This window comes from Notechis scutatus, chromosome 12, assembly GCF_049901735.1.
Source record: "Notechis scutatus isolate UNSWTSFEM ecotype Mainland chromosome 12, rNotScu1.2, whole genome shotgun sequence".
In the NCBI taxonomy this organism is placed as follows: domain Eukaryota; kingdom Metazoa; phylum Chordata; class Lepidosauria; order Squamata; family Elapidae; genus Notechis; species Notechis scutatus.
In genome coordinates, this window is record NC_142020.1 from 16,606,267 (window position 1) to 16,630,131 (window position 23,865).

General features: G+C 47.0%; 1 long non-coding RNA gene across 1 annotated transcript; it reads left to right on the forward strand.

Annotated features, from left to right (window-relative positions):
• Positions 1–11: 11 nt before the first annotated feature.
• Positions 12–7,416, forward strand: LOC148129668 (uncharacterized). Its single transcript, XR_015745198.1, has 4 exons — positions 12–132; positions 5,082–5,185; positions 5,846–6,060; positions 6,148–7,416. It is a non-coding gene; the product is annotated as an uncharacterized LOC148129668 (long non-coding RNA).
• Positions 7,417–23,865: the final 16,449 nt, after the last annotated feature.

Genomic DNA, 23,865 nt, shown 5'->3' on the forward strand with positions numbered 1-23,865 from the left:
CACAGGCAGTCTTTCTTTCTGTTTAATTCTCCACGGCATCCATTGTTGCAGCGACAATGAGGTGGCCGTGCCTGGAAAACAGAGAAGGCAACCCAAGATCTTTGGATGGGTTCAGACGACGCCTTCAACCAGGTCAGTGATTGCAGATAGACAATGAAACTGGTTTGCTGTTGACTTGGTTAGGCTTACCTGGCTTTGCAAGACCAGCTTCTTGGGTCTGTGGGAGGTCATCATCCTGGGCCAAACCAGGAGATGTGACCATTTAATTACCAGGAATATCTGGTATAAACCAGCACTTCTCTTCTGCCCTGGGTTGTATCCAATCCAGCTGAAGGAACTTCTCTTCTGCTCTGGTCTCAAAGCCTCAAAGAGTCCAGGATTGAACAAGGATGGACAATTTACTTTGGTGTCTTGGCAACCACTGGGGTAGTTCCAGCCATCATTTCCTTACAGGGTCCTCTGGGAGAGGATGACGAAGGAGAACAGCAGCCACTATCAAGACAAGACCAAGAGAGGTTCCAAAGAATCCATGGTTCCCTCTGCAGTGGTGCTGCCTCCTCCTCCTCCTCCTCCTCCTCCTCTCTTGGCTCAATGAGGATTTTGGCCAATTAAAGGAGATTGTTGTTAGAAATTGCACAGCCTGGAGCTTTAGCTTGAGAGAGCAAATCAATACAGAGCTTTTAAATTAACAAAGCCAAAGAAAGACACCCATGGAGAATCGGCTCTTGGACATTTAACTGGGAATTGGCTCGGTTAAGATGTTGCCATCCAGAAATACTAGACTTCGAGCAAAATAAGCAAAGGTTTGCGAAGAGCAGAGATAAACTTGTAGGGGATAAACTTTAAGGGTCTATCGATTAGTGGGGAGGGAACGTTTTCTGCTGGCAGCCCCAATTTGGAAAGGACTTTCTCAAGGAGACCCTCCTAATTCTGACTTGTTTGCACCAAGGAAAACATGGTTATTTTTTCCTGGACTTTGACGGTAGCACAGTAGGCTAATATGTTATTATCTATTATGCAAATACATCAACCTTTGAACACTGCATGGACCTTTTTTTGCTGCTTTTATTGTTTAGGTGTGCAATGTCCTTATTCAGATTTCTGTTATTTGTATTGGTGTACAGTAGGTTGTCCTGGAAATTTCTGGCTAAAGGAAAGTGGAACCTCCCCGTAAGAGCCTCTTGAACCCCCAAATGTCTTCGGGAACTCAATGCACTGGTGGAGGGGACTATGATAGAACCCCAAGTTTTATCCAGTCACCAGGATTTAGAGCAGCAGCGGAGCCTCCCAGGCTGGAGGAAACATCTCATGACGGGACCTGGCCAGCCTCCCCCTGCCAGGACGAAAAAGAAGCTGTGGGGGGAAGGGAGGGCATTTCAGCAGGCCCACTTCAGAAGAAGAAACAAGGGAAGGGTTAGGTAAAACAGCAGGGAAGAAATGTGAGGTGGGGGGGAAGCCCACATTTTCTTCATTTCCTTGAATTTTTGTAGGAGTTGCAACATTCGGTGGCTGAACTCTGCAACCTGCAGATCTGAAAGAATTCCCATCAGGACTGGCAGGACTTGCCTGACATGAGGCTCCCTCCCCGCTTTCTCCTTGCCTTTGCCTCTTGCAAGGGAGGAGAGAGCTTGATTGACATGGGGTATGGATGGGGGGGGAATAGAAAAAGATACACCAGCACCACCACCACCCCACTCCCTGTGTAAATTGAGAGCTCCGTGTATAAATGCAGCCGTTGGTTTCCTCTCTCCAACCACCGGGGAGGATCATCACTGCAACTCAACCATCGGATGGGCTTGTTGTAAGAGCTGGGGGGGGGGTAGAGAATCCCACGGATGCTCCCGGCAGACCTTTGGGCAAGAAAAACCTCTTGCAAGAAGATTTGGCTTCATTGCCACCTGCCTTCTCCAGAACGTCCACCAGTGATGTTTAAACGCTCGTCATTTTCCACTGCATAAAATGGACAGCTGGATAAATGGGGAAACGGGGGGAGGCAGAGCCTGACTTGGGCGGTTTCTATGTTGCTGAAGCAAGCATCTTTGGAGTCTTCCAGAGACTCACAAAATTGGTTTCATGTTTTTCTACCTCTCTCCTCATACTTGGATTCTTACCCCCCACCCACCCACCCTTTTCCCGTTATTGTCTGGAGTTCCCGGCAACATGATTTATTCCGTGGCCACCTAGAAAAGAGAATAATAGGTTTCCAAAGAAAATGGAGATTTGATTTCCACTTGGGGAAGACAGCGGTTTTGTCATCTCTCTCTCTCTCTCTCTCTCAAATTATCCCCCCCCCCAATTTGTTATCTAATTATCTATTCCAACACCAAGGTTGCTCAGCCTTCCGAGTTGTAATCAGATGCTTAACCAGCTGTGCAGCCGTTCTCCACCGTCTGAAACCACCAGCCTATGAAGTCCTCACTCTTTGGGGCACAATTACTCCACAGGCTGCAGAAAGAAATTGGCGAGATCCACGTCCTAAAGAGACCCGACTCAGATGACCACCATCTGACTGCACGATTTTGCTTCCTGTCTTTCCATCTGTTCCAGTTGAAGCTCCCCTTCCTGGGGGCTGGGCAGTGGGGAGGGGGAGCGGCATTGCAGAGACGCCGCTTGGAAGCTCACGCCTTCCTTGCTTTCACTGTGGTCCGTCCTCATCCATTTCTCTTGCTTAAAACTGAACCAACCCTGAAATAACACGTTGGGTTGGCTTCCATCCTTTTCAGGTCAGACATCCGAGTTGAAAGAACTGAAAGTCAAACATTTTCCGTTTATTGAAAATAAAAGAGTTTCGGAAGGATGAAAGATCAGCAGATCTAAATAGATCTGCCATCCCCTTGAGATTCCCCTCTTGGAAAGTGGGTGCCCTTCTTCTGAAGACGGTATCGACTGGACTTGCTCGTGCATGGTCCTTTCTTGACGGCCAGGGCAATTCAGCTGGAATGGAACATGGAAGGTCCCGTTTGGAATCTTCCTTCATTGAGACCTTCTCTCCAGACCCCATTTTCATTGTTTGGAGCGGGGTGCATCTTTTGAGCGATAAAACATCCTTTTTCAAGTCAGTCATTCAGAACAGGACACTGCTGACGTGGTGCCTCCCTGCCTGCCTCTTTTCTTATCCCGTCCCTTCACACATGGTTGTGGATCAGATCCCACATGGGACTCGCCACTGTGCTCTTGAGGCCGTGGAGCTGAGAGGTGGCCAAACTGGGTCCTGCATTGCATAATCTGCTTGTCAACATTATGCAAAACCCTCCATCAATGTATTTGGCCTCACGTAACAGCACAGGCCATCACCGCCTTGTAATTAGAGAGGAAATTAATTCAAAGTGGACCATTTGTGGGCCAAATGTCAGGCTCTTCGTGGGCTTCAACAATGACTAGAGTTATGACGTGGACTTTGGGTCAATCCAGGGACAGAGCAGGTGGCAGGGAATCTGTGGTTCCTTCAACTTATGGGTCTCCAATCCTAATCTCACTATAGGGCTGAGCTGGAAGTCTAAGCTGAACCATCAGAAGGCAGGACCTACAATCGGTTCCACTGGGGATTTAATTAACCATCGTGAGGTTGATTAATTAGGAAGAGTAGATTTTAGCAAGGTGGAAGGAGTTAAAATTAGGCTCTTTTCTGCCAGCTTAGTTTTAATGGGGGGAATTTTCCTTTTAATTAACGAGCTTCTCTTGTAGCTCCACCAATGTCACCGCATTTTAATGTAGTTTTGCTAATATGTAGATTCAGTGGCCTGTCAGTGAAATACGGTTGGACTAATTTGCAACTATATGAAACGAAAGAGATAGCTCAGTAAAAATAACACAGAGGCCTAATCAAAGTTTAAGTCAAAGTATAACCGGGCTGGTCTCCTTGCACCGGAGACCTGGAGATCGGCGAGCCCAGGCGTCTTTCTTAATCGTCCTGGTTGGTGTTTCTTGGTCTCAACATGGAGACGGACGGACCCCGTGATGGATCTTTTCAATTCTGCAGCGCTGCCCAATTGGGCCTCCAGAGACCCGACCTAGTGAGTCAACGCCTCCTTCCGTGCTCAGCAAACAGCACCAGCCTAAACGACACATCACTTTCCCCTCAGTCTCTCGACAACGAAAACCACTTTCCTTCCCTTTTACCTTCCTTGTAGGCAGGTAGAACCTTCGAGAGGAAGGAAATCTCAGCCTCACTTCCCACTTTTGCGCTGAACCACTGAAAATGATTTCCTTTGCAAGTCCCCAGCTGGATAATATATTTATTACCCGAGATGGATGAATCTCTCTAACTTTGGCTTGGAAAAATCGAGTCAAGTTTTGTGATTAGTTCAGGATGATGTGGCTGAAAGAAGAAGAAGAAGGGAGAGAAAAAAGCAAAGATAAGTTTATACGGAAGCAACATAATGTATATTTCTGAATCATGGAAAATAATGATTGCATCCTACTTGGCAATTGCCCGATTCCACCTTATTTCCTGTAGCCAATTCTATGCCCCTGACCTTAAGGAGGATTATGATAAACTAGAAATGATTCAGAAAAAGGGAGCTGTGATCTGCCAGCTCTTGCAAGCTCCTGGGCCAGGCTAGGAAATCCAAATGATGGATGCTTATGCTACTTACTATAAGGTTACAGTACCAGGATCCTGCAAGTCCTTATATGCTTCCCTTTGCCTTTGTGAGCATGGGGGGAGGGGTCTTGCCTGGGATGCTCACACGGGTTACAGACCTGCCCCAGACTCAAACTTCCTTTATCTAGCCACTGCCTTGCTTGAGGCTCTTGCACCTGTTTCTCCAAGTTATTCCTATGCCCACTACATGGTCAGGGACCGGGAGTGAAAAGCACCATTCCATCGCCCCCATCTTTAACCCCTCCAAGCCAGACCATTTTCCAAAAAACTGGAGCAAAGGTGTCCAGGAGAAGCTACGGTGACGTCTTCTCTATCATTGCATCCTCGTGGAAAGGGCACCTGACGCTCCTGAGCTCTGGTGACTGTTCTAACCCCCCCAAACCCCAAAACTTCTGCAAAAGGCCTTCTACAGTCCCTCTGGCTACCTGCCAGAGTTGGCCTCACCAAACCTGATTCAGCCCGTTCTTTTTTTTTGCAGGTACTGGGTGACCAATTGCTGCAAGAAAATGCATCTCCTTCTCTGCTCCACAGAAAGACCAGTTATCAGAGCATCTTGGAGCTTCAGGTCATTAACTTCAACAGGTGAGAGGTGAGCCAAGGGATGAGGAAGCCAGAAAGGGGGGGGGGTAAAATCTAGGGGTGGTCCTGGAGAAGGCCACACCTCTGTGCCCCTGTGAAAGGTCAGCAGCATCCCCCGTGACCAGATTTAAAGATCAAACTGGGGTTGATGAAAGACCTTTGCTGAACAGCCATCCAATCTGCTCAGCTCCTTTCAAAGGACCGCCGCCCCGCCTCCTCTCCCTTCCCCAGTTGTCCAAGAACCTTTTTGGGAGGTTAATGCTCAGCTAGAGTGGAAAATATGAGTGAAGGAAAGGTCAGAGCCTGGCATTTCAGATTCCCTGCATTTGAGTCTCTCATTTCAACCAGGGGGAAACTCCTCCCAGGCGGGGAGGTGGAAATTGGGTGGGCTGGGGATGACAGATGCTACCTGGGGCCTTGGGGCTGCCCCCCTGGAAGCAGGACTCAAAAAGAAGGTGCGTGGGAGGCCTTCATTAGCGTGGCACACTAAGCCCAAGTCCACAAGTCACCTGTGAACAAGAAGGCCTTTCTCCTCTGCTGAATTGAAATGTCCTTCTCTTTAGACTCTGCACAGGAACGGCCTGACCTTTAAAACAAGAAACTTTAATTTCAAGGTGTTCCAACGCTCTGGGTGGAAAATCCACTTCTTTCCTTTTCCAGCAGTGTGTGCATCCAGGTGCGCTGGCCTAGATATCGATGCAAGCCGTAATGACACCCCTGCGTTGTGATCCCATCGCGCAAATGAGGCCATGATGCAATGGTAATGGCAGAAGGGGGTCAAGACACCAAGGATGGCACTGCAGATCCTGGATCCAGCGCAGCTGCTCTGCCAATCCATCCCAAGAGACCTTGATTCACAATCCAGGGTCTACTAACAGGTAAGAAATCTACTTGCTATTGCTGGGGGGGGAGGGGCAGAACAAGCTCCACCTGTGATTCAGGGAAGTTTTCCTCCTCTTCCTCAGAACTTTTGCGCGTGCTTTAAAGAGCGCAACCACTTTGAATCAACAATATCAGTGCAAAATATTCCCATCTTTGGCTGGAAATCAGCCTGGCCAAATTACGGGTCCCCAGAGAGCAGATTAGGATTTTGGTTGGTAGGAGAGGAAGTGCCGAGACGGAGCTGTGAAAGGATACCCAGCAGTTTGAGGAAGGCAGAGGAACAAAACAAGAACAAGAGGGCTTGTGGGGCCCTTGGGGCTCTCGGAGCTGGGCTGGTTTCTCGCAGGTGTTTCATGGCCCAACTAGGGAACGTTGTCACTGATGATGTTCCCCAGCTGGATCATGAAATGTCTGCAAGAAAACCACCCAGACCAGAGGCCCATAGCCCCCTCCTCCTCCTCCTCCTCCCCCTCCTCTCCACAAGTCCCACTGCCTTCTAGCAAGCTCACAATCCCACCCTGATCTACAGAGATTCTCTTGTATTGGTACCAGAAGGTCTTTTAGAAATAAAGGAGCAACTCTGGGGCAAAACTCCAGGATTTGGTCGAGTTCAGAAGAAAGAATTCTTGGGGGAATTTTATTCCTCCTTGAATATTCACTTGAATCCCATTTAGCAGTCTATGAAAGTAGGTTACTTCCATCTTCCGAAAGTGTATTGTTTACTGTCCTTACATAAAGGATCTTTACAGCTGCTAAGATTAATGGGAGTGCTTCTCCGTTCCAAATTATCCAAAGTATTAACAACAATAGGACTTCTTTTTTCCCTTCTAGTGTGGTGGGCTGTGTGCCTGTGTGAGTGTGTGCTCACAACAATTTGGCAATGAAGCCTTCTTCAGCATAGAGGAACTGCTGTTAATTGAAAGTAAGAAATACGTTGGTGTCAAATGCAGTATTTAAATGCTAAACATTCGCTAAGTTTAATTCCAGTCAGTTGAACAGATTCGCTGCTTCATAATTACAGTAAATTAATCTCTTATTTCATTGCTACACAACCAACCATTTTAAGCTGACTGCCTGCTGAAGCTCGCCTACTTTCTATTTATGGGAATAAGGTCAGTGCAGAAAGGATGAGCTCTTTTTATTTGATCCAAACAAAGGCAACTTTTGAATAAGGAAAAGTATAAATATTCTTCAGAAAATTGAGAACGTAGGCCGATGAGGGAACAGAGCCTCTTTGATGGTTTTAATAGATTCCATGTGCAGCTTTGAGTAAACCACCAGGCGTCCTTCCAGAGTCAGCAAGATGTAAATGCTGGAAATAAATAAATAAAGGTCATGACGAACAACTCTGTGCTTGATGCTCAAGGTGTTATTTCTACAAAACTGGTTCTGACTGAATCTTTAAACGTCTTGTTCTATTGCTGTCTTGCCCTCTTGTGTGGTTGGGGTCTAGTAAAACTGTGGGGAAACCAGCCTCAGAGCTGGAGCTGTCGTGCCCAGGGCCTTCCTAAAGTGATACAACCTCTAACTCCGGAGGATATGACATACTCAGCTTGTTGATGTGATACAATATGGTTTCTACTTACATTCTGGGTTAGTTCTGGACCTCAAGTTTCCAACTCAAGCTCCTTATGTTCTGGTTTCTTCTTGATGGCTCACTAGGACTTCTTTGGGACAATGTCATGGATATCACCGAACTACGTCCATAACTAAAGAAGAGTGAAATGTGGCATTCCTGATTCTAAATGCTACCACTTGTTTTGTGAATGAAAACTCTGCTGAAATATGGAGGAGGAGGAGGAAGACCAGGGACATCTGCCAGATGGACCACGGAAGAAGAATTGGGATCATTTCAGACAGGTTTCCAAAGCATGGCTAGCCAATGTCCTTGATTCTGAATACAAAGACTGAGACCAGAGAGCGGTAGAAATCATACCACAGAAGGTGTCATGCTTGGGGGAAGGTCAAACTCCGTTGTGTTTTGTTTGATTTGTTTAGGACAAGGACTCCCAAAGGTTGGTCTTGCAAGAGTTTCAGATTCTCTTTTCTTTGGCAGTGATCCCATAAAATGGACCATTTCAGCTGCCTTTGGCTTCTCACGTTCTTCTAGAAGTTCACTTGCATGGTGTAGGGATTGTTATTGATTGGTGTGACTATCCCGGCCTTGAGTTTTATGAATTTGATGATGTTCCTTATAGACCTTTTATATCATGTGTTTAATTGTTGCACTATTTCTGCTGCTTAATGTTTTAATTATTTGTAAGCTGCCGATAGTCATATATGTGAGATGGGTGGCTATATAAATTAAAGAGCTATATAAAGAGTTAGCCTGCAACACTGCTCTTCAACCACTGCACCACCACGGCTCATCCCAAGCTTTTGCCCGGCTAATTGGAATGGAGGGCAATTCGCAAGTCTCGCTTGGCATTGGATTCCAACTTGTTCTCCCTTTTCCTTTGACGAAGCTGCCTTGCCCTTCCACGCTCGGAAACGGAGTGGAGTGAGGCTGCTTCAGAGAGCCCAGGGCCAAAGGGAGGCCTTGAGAGACAGGTTCCCCAGTTGACCAGATCAGCACGGATCTCCGTCCACCTCCTCGGAGGAAGCCTCAGAGTGATTGATGCCTCCCTTGTGGAGGAGGAGGAGGTGGGTGTGGAGGAAGATTGATGAGAAGAAAGGGAGACTCTCTCTTCCACGCCAGCAGTTGCTCTGAAGGTTAGCTTTGTTTTCTTGATCAATAGCCCAACGGCCTCCCTTTTCTAAACCTTTCTCTGCACTGGAGCCGGTGTCCACATCAAGTTGCTTTTGCCAATTGGAAGAGAACTAATTCTTCCCATCCCCTCCAAGCTTGCTGTGCAAACAGAAGGAAATGTTGTGATACACATGTGACATCAAAATGATCGGGTAGCATAATAAATCCAACCCAGAGTTCTGAAATCCAGCATCAGTGATGGGTTTGCATTCCTGCGCACACCAGCTGCAGTTGCTCATACCGCTGAAAAGAAAATTGTTCTGCCTTATTCTGCCGGAGAATTCCTTTTAGATTTCTCTTTCGACATGAATCCAACTTCTGGAAGCAAGGGAAGGGCATCCTTCCGATGGTTTCTCCCCTTGGCAGCCTTCTGAAGCATCAGCCCGTGTTCCCCCGCCTGGAATAGGTTCCTGGGAGGCAGCGTTCGCTCTTGAGGGCTACTCATGGGGCGGAATAGAAGAACGGGGAACCAGGGAGACGGCAGAGTCCAGGTGGGGCGGTCATAAAGGCTTGGAAGACACCTTAGGGATCATCCAGCCCAACCCCCTCGTCACCAATGTAGAACCCCCAACTGCACGCAGTCCAAATTCTGTTTAAAGTCCTCCATTGCTCTCAAGGCGGTTTGCCCCATCATTCCTCAGCTTTTGCAATTATCAAAATCCATTAAGGTTTTTTTCTTGTTGATGTTCGGTATAATCTGTTTCTTTCTCTTCCTATCTTCTGAAGGAATTCCAAACAATTCTTCCCCTTCCTCTATCAAAACCCAGTTTTAGTGCCAGCAAGCTATTGCTTTGTGATCGGTTTGTGATCCGTAGAGATGCCCAGATCCTGCCAAATGTGGTTTCCTCCTTTTTATACCTTTGATTTTTTACTGACCCAATGAAGGTCCTCACATTAGTCCCTCCTGTCCTTTTTACTTCATTCTTGTACCTTTCTGGGACCCTCCTGGCTCGCATGCTCTGAGGTGTCTGCCGTCCCCTCTAATTCACCAAAGTCACCTACAACTTTGATCACCTAACCTGTCAAGCAGATCATTTACAAATACATATGCAACGCCCTCATCAAGAAACTAGAAAGGAGAAAACCACGTGCAAACACCCCACACTCGCAGGGCAAGCTACTGTACACAAGGAGCAAACTCCACTGTCCCTCACCCTGGCAATGCCACCTACTTGTGCAATGAAATATCTGCAAGTCAACAACCAAGCTCAGAGAGCAACGAGGACTCCGCATTTATAAATATGCGCCCTTGGCAGTCTTAAACTTTAGCAGATGTTTGTCTCCCAACCTTTCAATATTTGTCAGAATGAGAAGGCTCCCAGCAAGGGCAACTTCTGACAAGGTCAGGAAGTGAGCCAAGATCATGTCACTGGAGCCTTTGTCACACGACCAAGGGAGGAAAAGGAGGCGCTTATCTCCCGAAGCTTTTGGAAAGAGTCCAGACGAAGGTCGGCTTAACCTTCCCAGAGGGTGCAAGGTTCCCAGAGGCCCTTCAATTGGCAGGGAGAGCAAGGGGGCCTGGCTTGGTCCGTAAAGGTAGCCTGGAGCTGCCTTTGGAAAGGAAGGGTCATTTTTTGGCAGAGGAAGGGAAAGTGCAATGAGGAAACCAATTGGTTGCCTTGCATATCAAGGGTATCTATCTATAGACAGGGATGTGACTCCTTTCCACGGCAGCTATAAATGTTTCGGGAGCCGGCATCCTTTTCAACCACAACGAGGAGGCTGGCGGAGCCTTGCGCGGTAGAGTTTTGTCTTGTCCTGGCAGGCAGGAAGTGCAAATCAATTTCAAGTTTTATTAGAGATGACATAATTCTCCATCAGTCACATTCAGGCCTTTGGCCAAAGAGAGATTTCTATGAATAAATTGAAGAGCAGCTTTCAGAGAGGCCCCAATCATATCGCCGGACTGCTCCAGAAGGCAAGAAGTTATTCTGAGAAAGGAAAGGGAGGCGCCAGTGATTGTTTTTAAATAAGCAAGACCTTGTGAACCAGCCCTTGTGTATCACACCCACCCCTTTGTTTCAAGATCGAAGCCGCTCTCAAGCCGCTGTCAGGTTCGTGATTCTTGGCTTGGGGAAGGCGGAATAACCTTAGGAAGACATTAGTGGGGAGTCAGAGGCTGGGAAGTTTGGTCTCTGGGGGCGTTTGGTCTCGTCTATCTGCCAGGGTGCCTCAGGGCTTCCAAAAAGATGGAACTTGGCCTGCAAGAGCCCCCACCCCAGGGAACCTTCCCCAAAATTGGGGGGCTTTGGGGTGTTTTTGACCAGGCCTCTCACCTTCCACGGGTGCTGTGACCAGGACTGACAGGGAATCACAGAAACTGTAGTGGGAAGAACACCAGAAGGGCACAACTTAGTCCCATCTCAATATTCAACATTCCTTTCAGCCTAAAATAGCTCACAGGGACAGCAGGGAGACTGAAAGGAAGGGAGTTGTGTCAACCGTTGTGGGAAGCAACAGGCTGGACTGGATGCATCCTTGTTGGGAGGGGAAGCCAGAGGGGCAGGGGGAGAATCTGATCTGATCCAGGTCAGCAAGCTGGTTTGGACTGGTTGAGTCCAGGAGCTGATCAGGTGCAGAGATTCAAGTCCGTAACCCATTTGATTCACTTCAGGAAGTCAATTCGTTATAAAAACAGGACCCACCTAATTTAGTTCAACTCAAATCATTGATCTAATTTGGCAAGTTGCTTTGATCAAGAGATTTGACCACACCGCCCTCGACATTTCTCCAAACCAAAGCTTGGCACGGCTCCACTTTTCTAACCCTTTGTTGGCAACTTCCCAGAGCCCACATGCACAGAGAGATCTGTGCACTGCCTGAAATGAGATGCACCAACCCAGCGTTGAAGGGGAGGGCTGCTTCAAACCAGGATGAAGGTGGCAAGCAAGGCGTTCGCATAATCCGCAATCTAAGATGGACTCGCGGAGGCTATCTTCCCTACCAGGAAGTCAATGCATTTAGATTGGGGAGGTGGGGCGGGGGGAGACAGCTGTTTATCTGTGCCAGCAGATCAGATAGCAAATGTCTAGGTTTGCAGGGACAAATTCAGGCTGTGAGCAGATTACTGAGTAGCCGAAGAACACTGGAGGGAGGTCGTGCTCCCAGTAATTGAAGCTCCATTGGCCCTCGCCTCTTCGCAAGGAAAGGTCAAAAGGCTTGCAACTGGAGCCAGATTTTTGCCAGTCTCTGAGATTTAATTTTGCTCCCATAGCACTGCTGGTTCCCATGCTAATTTCCCTGTTCAGTGATCTGAGGATAAGTTGATAGAGGCCTTGTCATTTCCCTTCACAAGAGCTTGGCTGCCTTCACTGGATGTAATGCGTTTGCTGCCAGAGAGGGAGAGCTCACCGTTCTATGAAGAGGGGGGCTCTCCTTTCTGTGGGGCCCCATGGACACTTTGCCCAGACATGGGTCAGGGGCCTTCTACTGGACACTTGAGAGCCCATTCCAAGGAAGGGAATATGGACAGGGTGAAGAGTACGTTGGCCAAGGCAGAAATTAAATTTATTTTAATTGCCACTGAAATACAATTCAATTTAAATTATAACATATCTTAATAGGATCTCTTTCCAAGGATGTAGTAATTCCCCCTTTGTTCAATTTTGGCAGCCATGTTCAGAGGGTTCTGGTGGCCACTATCAAAGTCCGCTTCAAGTCATGAGGCCTGAGGTCTTTCTTCTCTAGGGAGCTAGCTGGGTCTGAAGCTTCATCCCCTAATATGCAGGAGGAATTGAATTTCCTCCAATGGTTCCAAACAGATCTAAGGCATGTACCTTATACGCAGAACAAATTACAATACGATTATTCATAGGAATGAACTTCCACCGAGCAGGATGTTCTGAAGATGAGGTGAAGAGAACAACTCACTGAAATGACCTTCGTTATCCACATACGTCCTGCGATGTTCTCCAGGGTAGACTCACTTCAAGAAATGGGGTATCTGGGAGCCCAACTTAAGAGGTTGAGGTGAGCCTGGAATTCGAGAGGAAAGCAAGAAACCTTTGTGATGAGGAGCAAAACGCCGTTTCTGCTCCCTGGTAAGTCCTGTCAGAAGCTCAGCAGGAGCCAAGAGAGCCAGCAAGAGGGTGGACTATGGAGACGGCCAGGCAGCAGGGTGTAAATCTTACCCAACTGTTGAACACCCCGGAGTCCAACTCTTCTAGCCCCACCGGAAGCATTTGAGGCCTCTGAGGGGCCGGTTTGCTTGGCCAACTGAGTCCCTAAGTGAACCCTGGGCTCCGTCTATAATCCCTTTCTAAGATCTGCCCAATTGGGGCATGGCAAAGATTCCATGGGAGGCACACAAGGAAGGGTCAAAAGATGCCAGCTGTACTGCTGAAGTTCTGCTTCTATTTCCTACGTGCCTTCATGCCCGTCATCTTGACTTGTTGACCATAGTTTGTGGAGACCCTTTGAAGGACAAATAAGTGCTTTCCAGGAAAAATGAACATCCAGAATGCAACAAGGTAGAAGAGCAAGCAATAAACACGCTGTGAGTCCTTCCTCTGAGCAAGCTTGACTACCCAAACCAAGCAGCTTCTTGGTTTATGGTCAGGAAGGGGCTCAAGGAGACATTGATAGGCTCTGACAGGCTCCCAGAAGCTGAAAATATTTTAGTAGCCCATCTTTATTTATGTCAAAATAAGTGGTGAGAAATGCCACGAAATATTTAGCCAGCAGATGATATTTTAGATTTCCGACCTCCATCCTGCATTATCGCTTGAAGTTAGTCCAATATTTAGGAATCAACGCAAACAAAAATAATTTGGTGGAAGAACAGGGAAGCCAAATCATTTCATACCGTTATTATTATGAATAAACAAAGAGAATGAAAATTTTATCGACTCCATAGAGATAAACCAAGTGGGCCAGAAAGAGATCAAGCAAGTCCATCTTGGTGATTTAGGTTCTGGCAGGAAATCATATCAAAGCCTTTAATTTTGATTAATTTCAATTTTCCAAGCAACACCCCTTGGGCTTGGTGTGAAGGAAAGAAACACAGAGATATAAAATCCATCAAAATCGCAAGTCCTTGGCTGTTTTGGATTTTGTTGGCAACAATCAATTTTTCAGCATGGAAGAAGTGAAAACTAAACTGAAACAGCCTCGTGAAAAATGGCAATTGTGGGGGGGAAAAACCCAGCATGATACATTCATCAGAATGATACATTCACCTCTAGGTCCTGCAGGATGGAGGAGAAGCTGGGGGTCTCGAAGTCCATTTCTTGACTCTTTGATGGGAGGTAGAACCAGATCCTGAGGTCTCTGAGCCAAGTGAGAATCTCAGAATCCCCATCAAAATCCGCCATCGGAAAAGAACCGGTACAGCCTGCAAGAACGGAGAAGTTGTTCTCCTGCGTGGAGGAGGGATCCCTTCTCAGGGCTGCTGGGAGGCAGAGGACGGAGCACGCCCAGATTCCTTGAAAGGAAGGAAGCTGCTTATTTAAATAGGGAGAAAACCCCACCTTCCCTTCCAGTGATGGTGTTACCTAGATGGGTAACGAAATGTCTGCAAGAAAACAGCCAAGTTCAGAGGGCACCAAGGACTCTGCAGTTTGACCCTGAGCCACGGAGATTCTCTTCTATTGAACCAGACCTCGGCTAGGTCAAGCTCAAACTTGCAGTTTTGGGGTGTCTTCCATCCACCTAGTTCATCTCAGCAACATGGAGAATGGACTACAGTCCTGCTCTCTTCCTTAAGTCCTGTGTTGGAGTGCCTGCAGACCTAGCTTGGAGTAGGATGACTGTTTGCTGCTGATTTGAGAGATCAGATGAAGAATGTCCACTCCATCCAGTTTCCCTTCTTGTCTTTAGAGGGAGTAGCGAAGCCTGAAGTTCCCCATCAAAGCAACCTTGACATAAAATTCAGGTCCATCCATCCCTCCTCCTCCTCCTTCGACCAAGATGGAAAATATAGCTCTCCTATTTATTACCGAATTGCATTTCTGTTAGATCATTCATCACAGCCTCTGGCTTTGGAATCGTTTATCATAAAGATTCATGTAGAAATGGCACTTTATTAGACGGAAGAAAGAAATGAGTTCAGCTGGAACTTAATGCAAGCGCTTTAATTTCTTGAAGCAGCCCGGTCTCCTTCTGGATGTGCAGGTCTCCAAATCGTTCACTGTACTCCTGTTTAAAACCTTTATGGAAATACGGTGAGAAGGATCTATGTTTTCTCTCTGTGTGTGAACGAATAATGTCTTTAAAAATCCTCCTATTCAGAGAAGCGTGGCCCAAAAGCTGCACTAGAGGCAGAATTCCATATCAAGGTGTATCTATTGGGAAATATGGGCACAAACTGGCTTTTTTTTAAAAAAAGAAACTCCTGCAAAAATGGAGCAAAACCGACTTGCGAAAATGAGACGGTGAAATTGACAGATTCCTTTCTTGTTCTGTACGGCTATTTCCCAAGTGACTTTTAGCATCTCCACCACATTATCAGCCATCGATGGAGTGCCATAAAACCCTGTCCTCACGGTTGTTACTTTGGGTCAATGATGTTTGGTGTCTTTAGAAGATGTGACAAGTCACTAGGGGGGAAATGGCCTTAGCCCAGCCGTGCATTTACCTCCTTCTGACTTACCTTCTCTCTCTCTCTCTCTCTCTCTCTCTCTTCTCTCTCTCTCTCTCTCTCTCTCTCTCTCTCCCCCCTTTCTTTCTTTTTTTTTTAATCTTGATGTTTGCACACATTCCCCTCTGGTCGGTCTCTTTCCATTCATCCTTCGTGACTTTCTCTCTTTTGGAAAACAAAACTAGCCTTCTGCAACTAGAACGGAGCAGATGTCAAACGTGGACAGGGCAAAAATCCTTCTGCAAATATTGGCAAACTCACACGCCATATTGATGTTTCGGCTAAACACGCAATGAAGAGTAGACTCTGTCAATGGCTAAAGGGTGATTTGGAAATAAAGCGGATAATCAAATATGTTTGTTCTCCGGGTCCATTCAGTAGAGCTCCTTCCTCGACTGACACGACTCAAGATAAGATGGAGAGAGATTACCGCCGTGTGTCTAATGAGGGAGAGAGAAGGTGTCTGTGCAAATTCCTCGCCCTTCTTCAGATGTTGCCCTCAAACCTCCACCTCGGGGCTCGTAACCCATTTAGAAGCAAAGAGCCCCAAGGGTGATTCTCGGGGGAGATATCTGCTAGAAAAAAGAGAACGTAAGTCGATGCTGCTTCCTCTGTCTCTGAAGATTCTCTGCCATCCAGGTCATGGTTGTCCCGAAGGTGCTTTTTCAAAAGGCAACTGGATTTTCTTGGTTTGTCCTTGAAGACGTTTCACTTCTCATCCAAGAAGCTTCTTCAGTTCTGACTGAAGAACTGAACTGTTCAGTCAGAATTTAAGAAGCTCCCTGGATGAGGAGCAAAAAGCTCCTTTGGGACTGCTGCTTTCTCTAATGGGTTTCATTGCCATCAGAGGTGAGGATAGTCATTTTAGAAGGTTTGAAGAGGACATGGCAAATCTATGGATGAGAGAGTAGGTGAGGCTAATAGTCAGAAGATGTCTGTCCTAATCATGCAGGCAGCCTCCGTTGAAGGCCAAGGGTTTGGGGGGACAGTCCTAGAAGAGGGGTTTGCCCCCCAGGCCATTCTTCAGAGCTTCACCCAACGGCTATATTAGCCCCTGAAGGCCCTGACCAGATAACACGATGACTTAGACCTGGTTCCCCAATGTCTTCCATTCTCCCTGGCTGAAGGCTGTGGCCGGCCTGCACAGCATCGGGGGGAGCGGGGGAATAGCTAGCTGGTCAAGCCGATCAAAATCTATCCTATAAAATGAAAATGTCATAATTTATTGTCCCTTTCCCCGGGTTTTGGATTTACAGCCTCCAGAGAAGGCAATTTACGCGGCAGCTTTGCAGAAGGGGTCAGGGAGAGAGGGAATGGCTGGCCCCTTCCTGCAAAGAGACCCTGTTGTGAGGGTGGGTCTCAGCAGCACAAGATGCCCCCAGTTGGGAGAGACGGTGATTGAAATGCAGCCCTGGAAGTCTTTGCCAAAGACCATGACAAAGATCTCTTTTTCCACCTAAAAGGAGACTAGGCGGTGGGCCGGGAGAGAAGGTCCTGAAGGGAGGGTCTATGGCTCAAAAGGTTTACTTCTGTCAGATGTTTCATTATCAAGGTTGAAGAAAACTCCAGGAGATGTCGATCATCAACCTTAGGGTCCCGTTTGGAAATGTCGCTGGCAATTGAGGTGTAAATCTGGGTGCTCCTTCCCTAAAAGGAAGAGGGTTGAATTGCACCCTCCTTACAACACGGAGATCAAGACACAGTTGCTTTGCAGAATACGGAGCGGGGCCGGTGGGGGGAGAGCAAAGCCAAAGCCCCTCCAGCACAGCCACAAAATTGTGTTCCCATAAATCCCAAGTAAATCCTCCACAAGCGATCAAGATAAGCTGCCCTCCATTTTACCAACATGCTCACTTTACATGGAGAAGGTAAAAACCACTGGAGGCTTTCAAGAAGAGACTGGACAGCCATCTGTCCAGAATGGTCTAGGGTCTCCTGCTTGAGCAGGGGGTTGGACTAGAAGACCTCCAAGGTCCCTTTCAACCCTGTTACTCTGTTATTAAAAAGCGGAACCAGTTGAAGGAAGGATGGAAAACATAAGAAGGCCCCTGAGCCATGCCGGGTCTCTGCTCCAGACGCACCTGGGTCCTGTATGGAGACCACTCGGAGCTCTGAAGAGGAAAAAGGACATAGAACATCTGAAGCCTTCCAGATGTGCTGGGACCAAAACTGCAGAGTTGCCAGCCAACACCCACAACCTCTATATCTCCCCTCCTCCAAAGAAGTGATGAGAAGCGGTGAGAACAAAGAGGCGGAAATTGGGCCACCCTGCCTTACCCTGCTGGGTGGGCGCCCTAGTTGCTCCTGGAGGGGTTTGAAAGGGGGCCGTGTTTGGAGGGGGGGGGAGGCAATGCTGGTCGCTGCAGGGGACCTCTGAGAAATCTCGGTCCCTGAGACAGGAGCGCCTTCTCTGGTCGGCTGGGCGGGGGGGGGGGCAGGTTCCATCATCACCTCCTCAATTTTTTAACACTCCAAATGAGCCTTTCTATTTCGTTTCATTTCCTGGGCTGAAAAGAAAAAAAACTTTAAAACTGTTCTTCACCATTAAGTATTCTGAAAGAGAATGAGAAAGGAGGGAAGGAAGGCGAGGTAAAAGGGCTCTTCATCTATTAATGATGCCAAAACCAGAGCTGCAGATAAAGGGAGCGAAACAGCAGCCATTGTGTCTCTGGGCGGCAGGACTTCTGGAAGTAGGGAGGTTGGGATGCGGTGGGTTGTATAGAAATCTTAATTCTGTTTAATTCTCTTACATAAGGCTCTGGCCAGGCAAAGGTTTAAGTACAGATTGCAACTATTTCTGATAGGCAGTCCCTTTCTTCCCAAAAATAGCAGCCAGCCACCCCCCTTTTTTTTTTAATCAATGGCAGCTCAGGATGAGTGGCCAAGTTTGAGAAGTCGGGTATTCTGCAAAGACAGCTCAAAAATATAAACTGAGATCAAGATCCCAGCAGGAACAGTTCACTTTCCAAAGACTAACAAAACAGACAAAAAAAAAAATCAGTATTCTTGACTGCAAATAAATTACAAGCACCAACCAAAGTCAATAAGTCCCTCAAGGCGAAGATGAAAGCAGGATCTGATCGAGTGCAACCCATCGCCTCCACCTGCGAAGGACAAAGGATAATCTCACTGAAATTAAACTCGGAGGAGTTTTTCCACATCTGATTTGTTCCTGATCTCACCCACCACCCGGGCGGGGTTTCTACTTTATGCTCGGAAGCCATCCTGTGTCCATGGAGGTTCTCAGTCCTCCAGGTCATGCTTGTCCCAAAGGTGCTTGTCCAAGAGGCAGCTGGACTTCCTTAGTTTTTCCTTGAACAACACAACCTCTCCCCTGTTTACAAGGCGATCCTTTCAGCAGCTCCACGCCCACTTCGGGCACAGATCAACCTCCAAGTGGCCTCAATGGCTCTCAGAGGGAGTGGTAATGACCAGATGACTACAAGGAATGTAACTCCTTCCATCTTCCACCATCAAAAATAAATAAATAAAGGAAGTCCAGTTGCCTCTTGGACAAGCACCTTTGGGACAATCCACCCTGTGGTTTGCTTGGCTTTGAGGTAGCCCACTGCAGCATTTTTGCTCTGGTTTCTGGCAGCCTCTCCCTCTCTTTAGATATCTTCCAGAAGTGCAGACTTTAACTCCCAGAATGTTCTTTTTAGACATACAATTTTTATTAATCATGGCAATTAAAAAGATAAAAATGAATACAAACTAAGAACAATAAAAGAATAAAAACAAAAGTAGAAATTGCAGAAAAGAAAAGAAAGGAAAATAAGAATATAGTAAGAAAAAAGAAAAGAAACAAAGAAATGATTTTCCCTTTCATCATAACAACTACAAACCATTTTAGTAATCCATCACCTTCTCTTAGAACACAACAAATGATATTTTCTTCCCGCAACTGATCTACAAACAAATCTTTAAAACGTCCTCATGCAGTCCTGGCCAGCAAAATTCTTTAGGGAGCATCTGGTCTGCCAGACTCCTGGGCCTTGAAAGGCAGCCATTGAAGGGTGAGAAGGGCATTTTCTCCGTTGACATGCCAGGCAACCAATGCCAATTGTCACGTGTTCAGGGATGACCCAAAGAAACTTGGCTTAGGGCTGGTCACTTTGAGGATATGAACATTTCTCTTGAACTTTGACAGAAGGAGGAGTTGGCCTCATGGATCTCCAACAGAAGCCACCATGACCTCATTGCTCACGTGTCCTGATGTCATTGTGACAAGGACACAAGTGACACGAGGTGGATGTAGGACATCCCGTCCTTTTTGCCCCACCCACAGGTGACCAGGGATAGAGTGCAGCATCCTTCACCCTTAGAAAATTAGATTTGTCATTTGTAGCATGAACTGATCCAATCTAAAGCATTCCACTTCTGTTTAGACCTGTCTCAAAAAAATCTATTATTTGCCTAGACTGGGGAAGGGGGAAAAAACTGCTGGAAACACATGTTAAGTTAGGGATATTCATGAGGCCAAGATATTAATGGGGTGAGGAAGAAGGCAACGGCTGTAGGGAAAATGATACCTTTCAACTGGCAAATTAGTACGGAAGTGATATTAAAACTGTCTCGCCTTTAATATGCACTGTAACAATTTGTGAATAAGATAAAGAGGGGAAACTACTTTGATGTGATGCTATTACTTAGAGTACTTGAAAGGGATCATATTATGACCCATCAAAGGAAGGAATAGTAGAAACGAAGGCTGCCCTGGAGGGGGCTCTGGCTATGCAATTCAAATGAGCAGTGGGGGGTTAATTCTAATCATTCACGTTGCCTTATGCCAATCGAACCACAAGTTCACTGTGAAAGGCAGGAATCAAGTAAATGAGCTAAACAATTGGAAATTGCTTCGCAAAGTGTAAGAATTACACCCTGGGTTTCTGATGGCTAATTGAAAGGGAAGCATTTGATGGTCACTTGAGCTAGTGAGTCTCCTGCCTTTTTCTCCAGAAAGGCCAACACAGCGACTTGTGCAACAAACCATGGCTTGGCCCCGTGTGCAAATCCAGGCAGCCTGAACTCTGCTGGGTCTCCAAAAGTACAACGCATTAAGCTGTAATAGCGTTTGCTTCATTTCCTGAGTGTGAAATCGCGAGGTTTGCATTGATTGCCGTCTCATTTCTTCTCACATCAGGCCGTGGTGCTGCCCATGTCGCCTTGTATCTCTGTGTATTTTCTCCTTCACCTCCAGTGCTCTGTGTGTTCTTGCGATCTCGTTCATTTGGAGCCGAGCGCAGTGGCCCTTAACGGAGCCTGATCCTTTGGCTTCAGCCAATGGAGCCTGACACAACTTTGAAGGAGGGACGCGCGTCCAAAAGGGCCAGCTCTCTCGGCCATTTCAGGGGGGGAGGGGTAAATGACCCCTGTCCTCCCTGACATCTGCACAGTCCTGTTTGCATCAAAAGGCAACGTTGTTTCCAGCTCTCCGGGAAGATGTTGAGAGCTGCGCTGGCCAATCCTTTTCAGATCTTTCTCTTCTGCCATTTGCAAACCGAGGATTGAAGAGGGAGGGCTGGAAGAAGGTCAGCTGAGAGCCTAGAGGCTGTTTCTTTTTCTAAATGTTTCTTGTTCTGCAGTGGTGCTTTGGGGCAGCAAATATTCCTATCAGAGGAGTGGAATTGCCAGCTGCAGCTGCTAGGCTTCATCCATGCCCACATGCCCAGAATCGGTTTAACAACGATTGCGGCTTCCCTCTTTTCCTCTTCTTCTCATATTTGCCTGTATTATGGTTTGTTTGGGTCAACTGACTGTCGCCTTCAGGGCCATATGCATACAAAGATGGAATATAAATTAAAGCAAGCATTAATTGATTGAAAATAACAAAGAATGTGAGAAGCTATCGTGATCTGTAGGCCGGTGCTCCTCAACCTAGGCCACTTGAAGACGTGTGGACTTCAGCTCTCAGAATTCCCCAACCTTGAGGGAGACGGGAGGTACACGAAAGATCACGAAATACAATAAAAGACACGTGTTGATCTTGTTTCAAAGGGAGGCGTTGCTGAGAGGTAACGTTTCTTGACTATGTTTGACTCCCATAAATTCTGTCTTTCTGAGAAGAAGCCTTCGGCTCCTCTGCCCACCACTAAGTGGAATGGAGGAAGCTGGGAGGAACCAGCCTCTGAACAGGAGCTGCCACCAGGCCTGGAAATCAGAGCTCAGCCCACTCCTATTTTACCAAAGCCTCCATTGATTGATCTGCCAATGGCGGCTGCTAACGTTGGGAGGCGTTTTAGGAGGAACGGGCTGTTTTTGCCATGAGAGTGGAACACTTTGACGGCCTGTCACTCCCCCTTTTCCCAGCTGTTTAAAAGATACAAATCGGACAAAAGCAAAATGAAAGAAAAAGCACGCGGCCAGACCAGGGAAACCTGAAGCCCAGGTAAAGGTGGGTTTTCCTTTTGAAAAAGAAACAGGCAGGTCTTCTGTGGGTAAACACAGTCTGCATCAGCTCATAAATGTTTCGTTCCAAAGGAGGCCTCTGAGGTACCGAACCAAAGAATGGAAGACAGGCGTCAGATGCTACAAAGCAACCAAGTTTGGAATAATCATTGATCCTTCCAGGCTAAGGAATGGCCTTGCATCCTTTTTCCACCTAACATTCAGAATAATAGTGTTGGAAGGGACCTTGGAGGTCCTCTAGTCCAACCTCCTGCTCAAGCAGGAGAACTGGGGTGTCCAACCCTGGCAACTTTAAGACGTGGCTGGCTGAGGAATTCTGGGAGTTGAACTTACCAAGATTGGGCACCTTTGCCCTCTTCGATTCAGACAAGTGGCTCTCCAGTCTCTTTGGGGTCTGCCTTCCTATCATTCCAGGCCATTTTTCTGGGCCCTACAATGGCCTGGGTTTTGGAGGCCTTGCAAGCGTACCAGCACGGTCCTTCCTTCTCCAGGTAAAATGCTTCTTCGATGTCTCTACCTCGATCTTCCTCATCTGATGTGGGGGTGGGTATTCCTCAGCCCCTAGCAATTTATAATATTAGCAACTAGCAACTTTATGATAGCTCTTCTATTTTGGAGCCAGCTGCCCAGAGGGGCTGGAATGGATGGGATACGTATCATGTCAACAAATTAAAAAACAGATTGGGATTTTAGCCGCATGGCTCTTTCTGCTTTCTTCTAATAGCTGGTTCGAGAGACGCCCCTTCCCCATCTGGGGGTGAAGGTTGGGAGAAGATCCCTTCTTGCAGCTTCTCCCCCCCACATCAGCCCTCCTTAGTACACCAGGCGCATATTTCAAATGACAGCAAAGGTTCCTGATGGTTTGGAAGTCAATTTCAAACATTCCCTGGCTGCAAACATTAGAAGGACCCCCCGAAATCCCCAGCGGTTCCTCCTTCCCACGGATTCTGGTCCCACGGATTCAGCTCTTCATCCAGCACTTCTCCACACCCAGGAAAGAGGGAGCGCAGCAAATGATTGATGGTCCCATCCGAAGAAGACGGGCGAGCTGCCTAACCAGAACGTATTTCCCTCCGTGTGTTTAAGTGCAGCTGATGTTTGCCTGCTTTTCATAAAAGGCAGCTAATTAAATAGAATAAGCCACAGATTCAGTGGAGAGTTGTTGTTTTTTCCCCCTTATTCAATGCATGTTTTTTGCAAAAGAAATTAGAAATTTAATGGGATAGAAGAAATGCTATTATATTACTTAAACTGCTCAGCTCTGTCATCGGAATGGCTCCCAGCTGCCACTTCGACGGCTGCTCATAAGTTCCCAGTGAGGAAACTGAAGTCTGAGGTGACCAAAACTTTGTCATCTTCTCTGGTGCGTTGATGATGCATTTCCCCCCTAAACAGGGAAAGCATAAAAGGAGGAAACAATATCAAACGAGCCTTCTCCTCCCCCAGTTTCCCTCCTCCTGCTAGGCAACTCATTCCTTCAAATGAACTAAACTGAGGAGATTAAAAGTGAACGGCCAAAGAGCCAACATGAAAAACAGACATTACAGGAATTGGAAACATCCTTGTCAGAATTCCGGAACAAAGGACAAGTGGCATTAAATTAAAAACTAGTTTTTACTTATTTATTAGCCTTCAAAACTCAGGTTTCTGCCCACACATTTTCTCTGTAGAAGGGCCTGAAAAGCACTCTTGCTCGAGTAGATCATGCCCTTCACATATTTAACCTCTGAAAACAGATGTCTGGATTTAGTCTGTTTCGTTCTGGCAAGTCGGATGGGGCCCCTGAGCCCATGATTTCCATCCCCTTTCTTAGTGCAGAAAATCAAAGCATTCCTGATGGGTGGATGTCCAGGGGGAACCCATCAAGAGAAGGGAAATCCTACCAGCTTTTCAGGTCTCTGACTGCCCTCTGAAATTGCTCATTGGCTGGACATCGTTTTCTATTATTCTGCTGGTGACGGGCTTCCTGTCTTTGTCCCACATACCACCACAACAGAGAGCGGGCCTCAGCCTCTCTCAGGGGACATTCCTCCAAGTTCTTCAAATGCTCTGAGGGACTGGAACCCA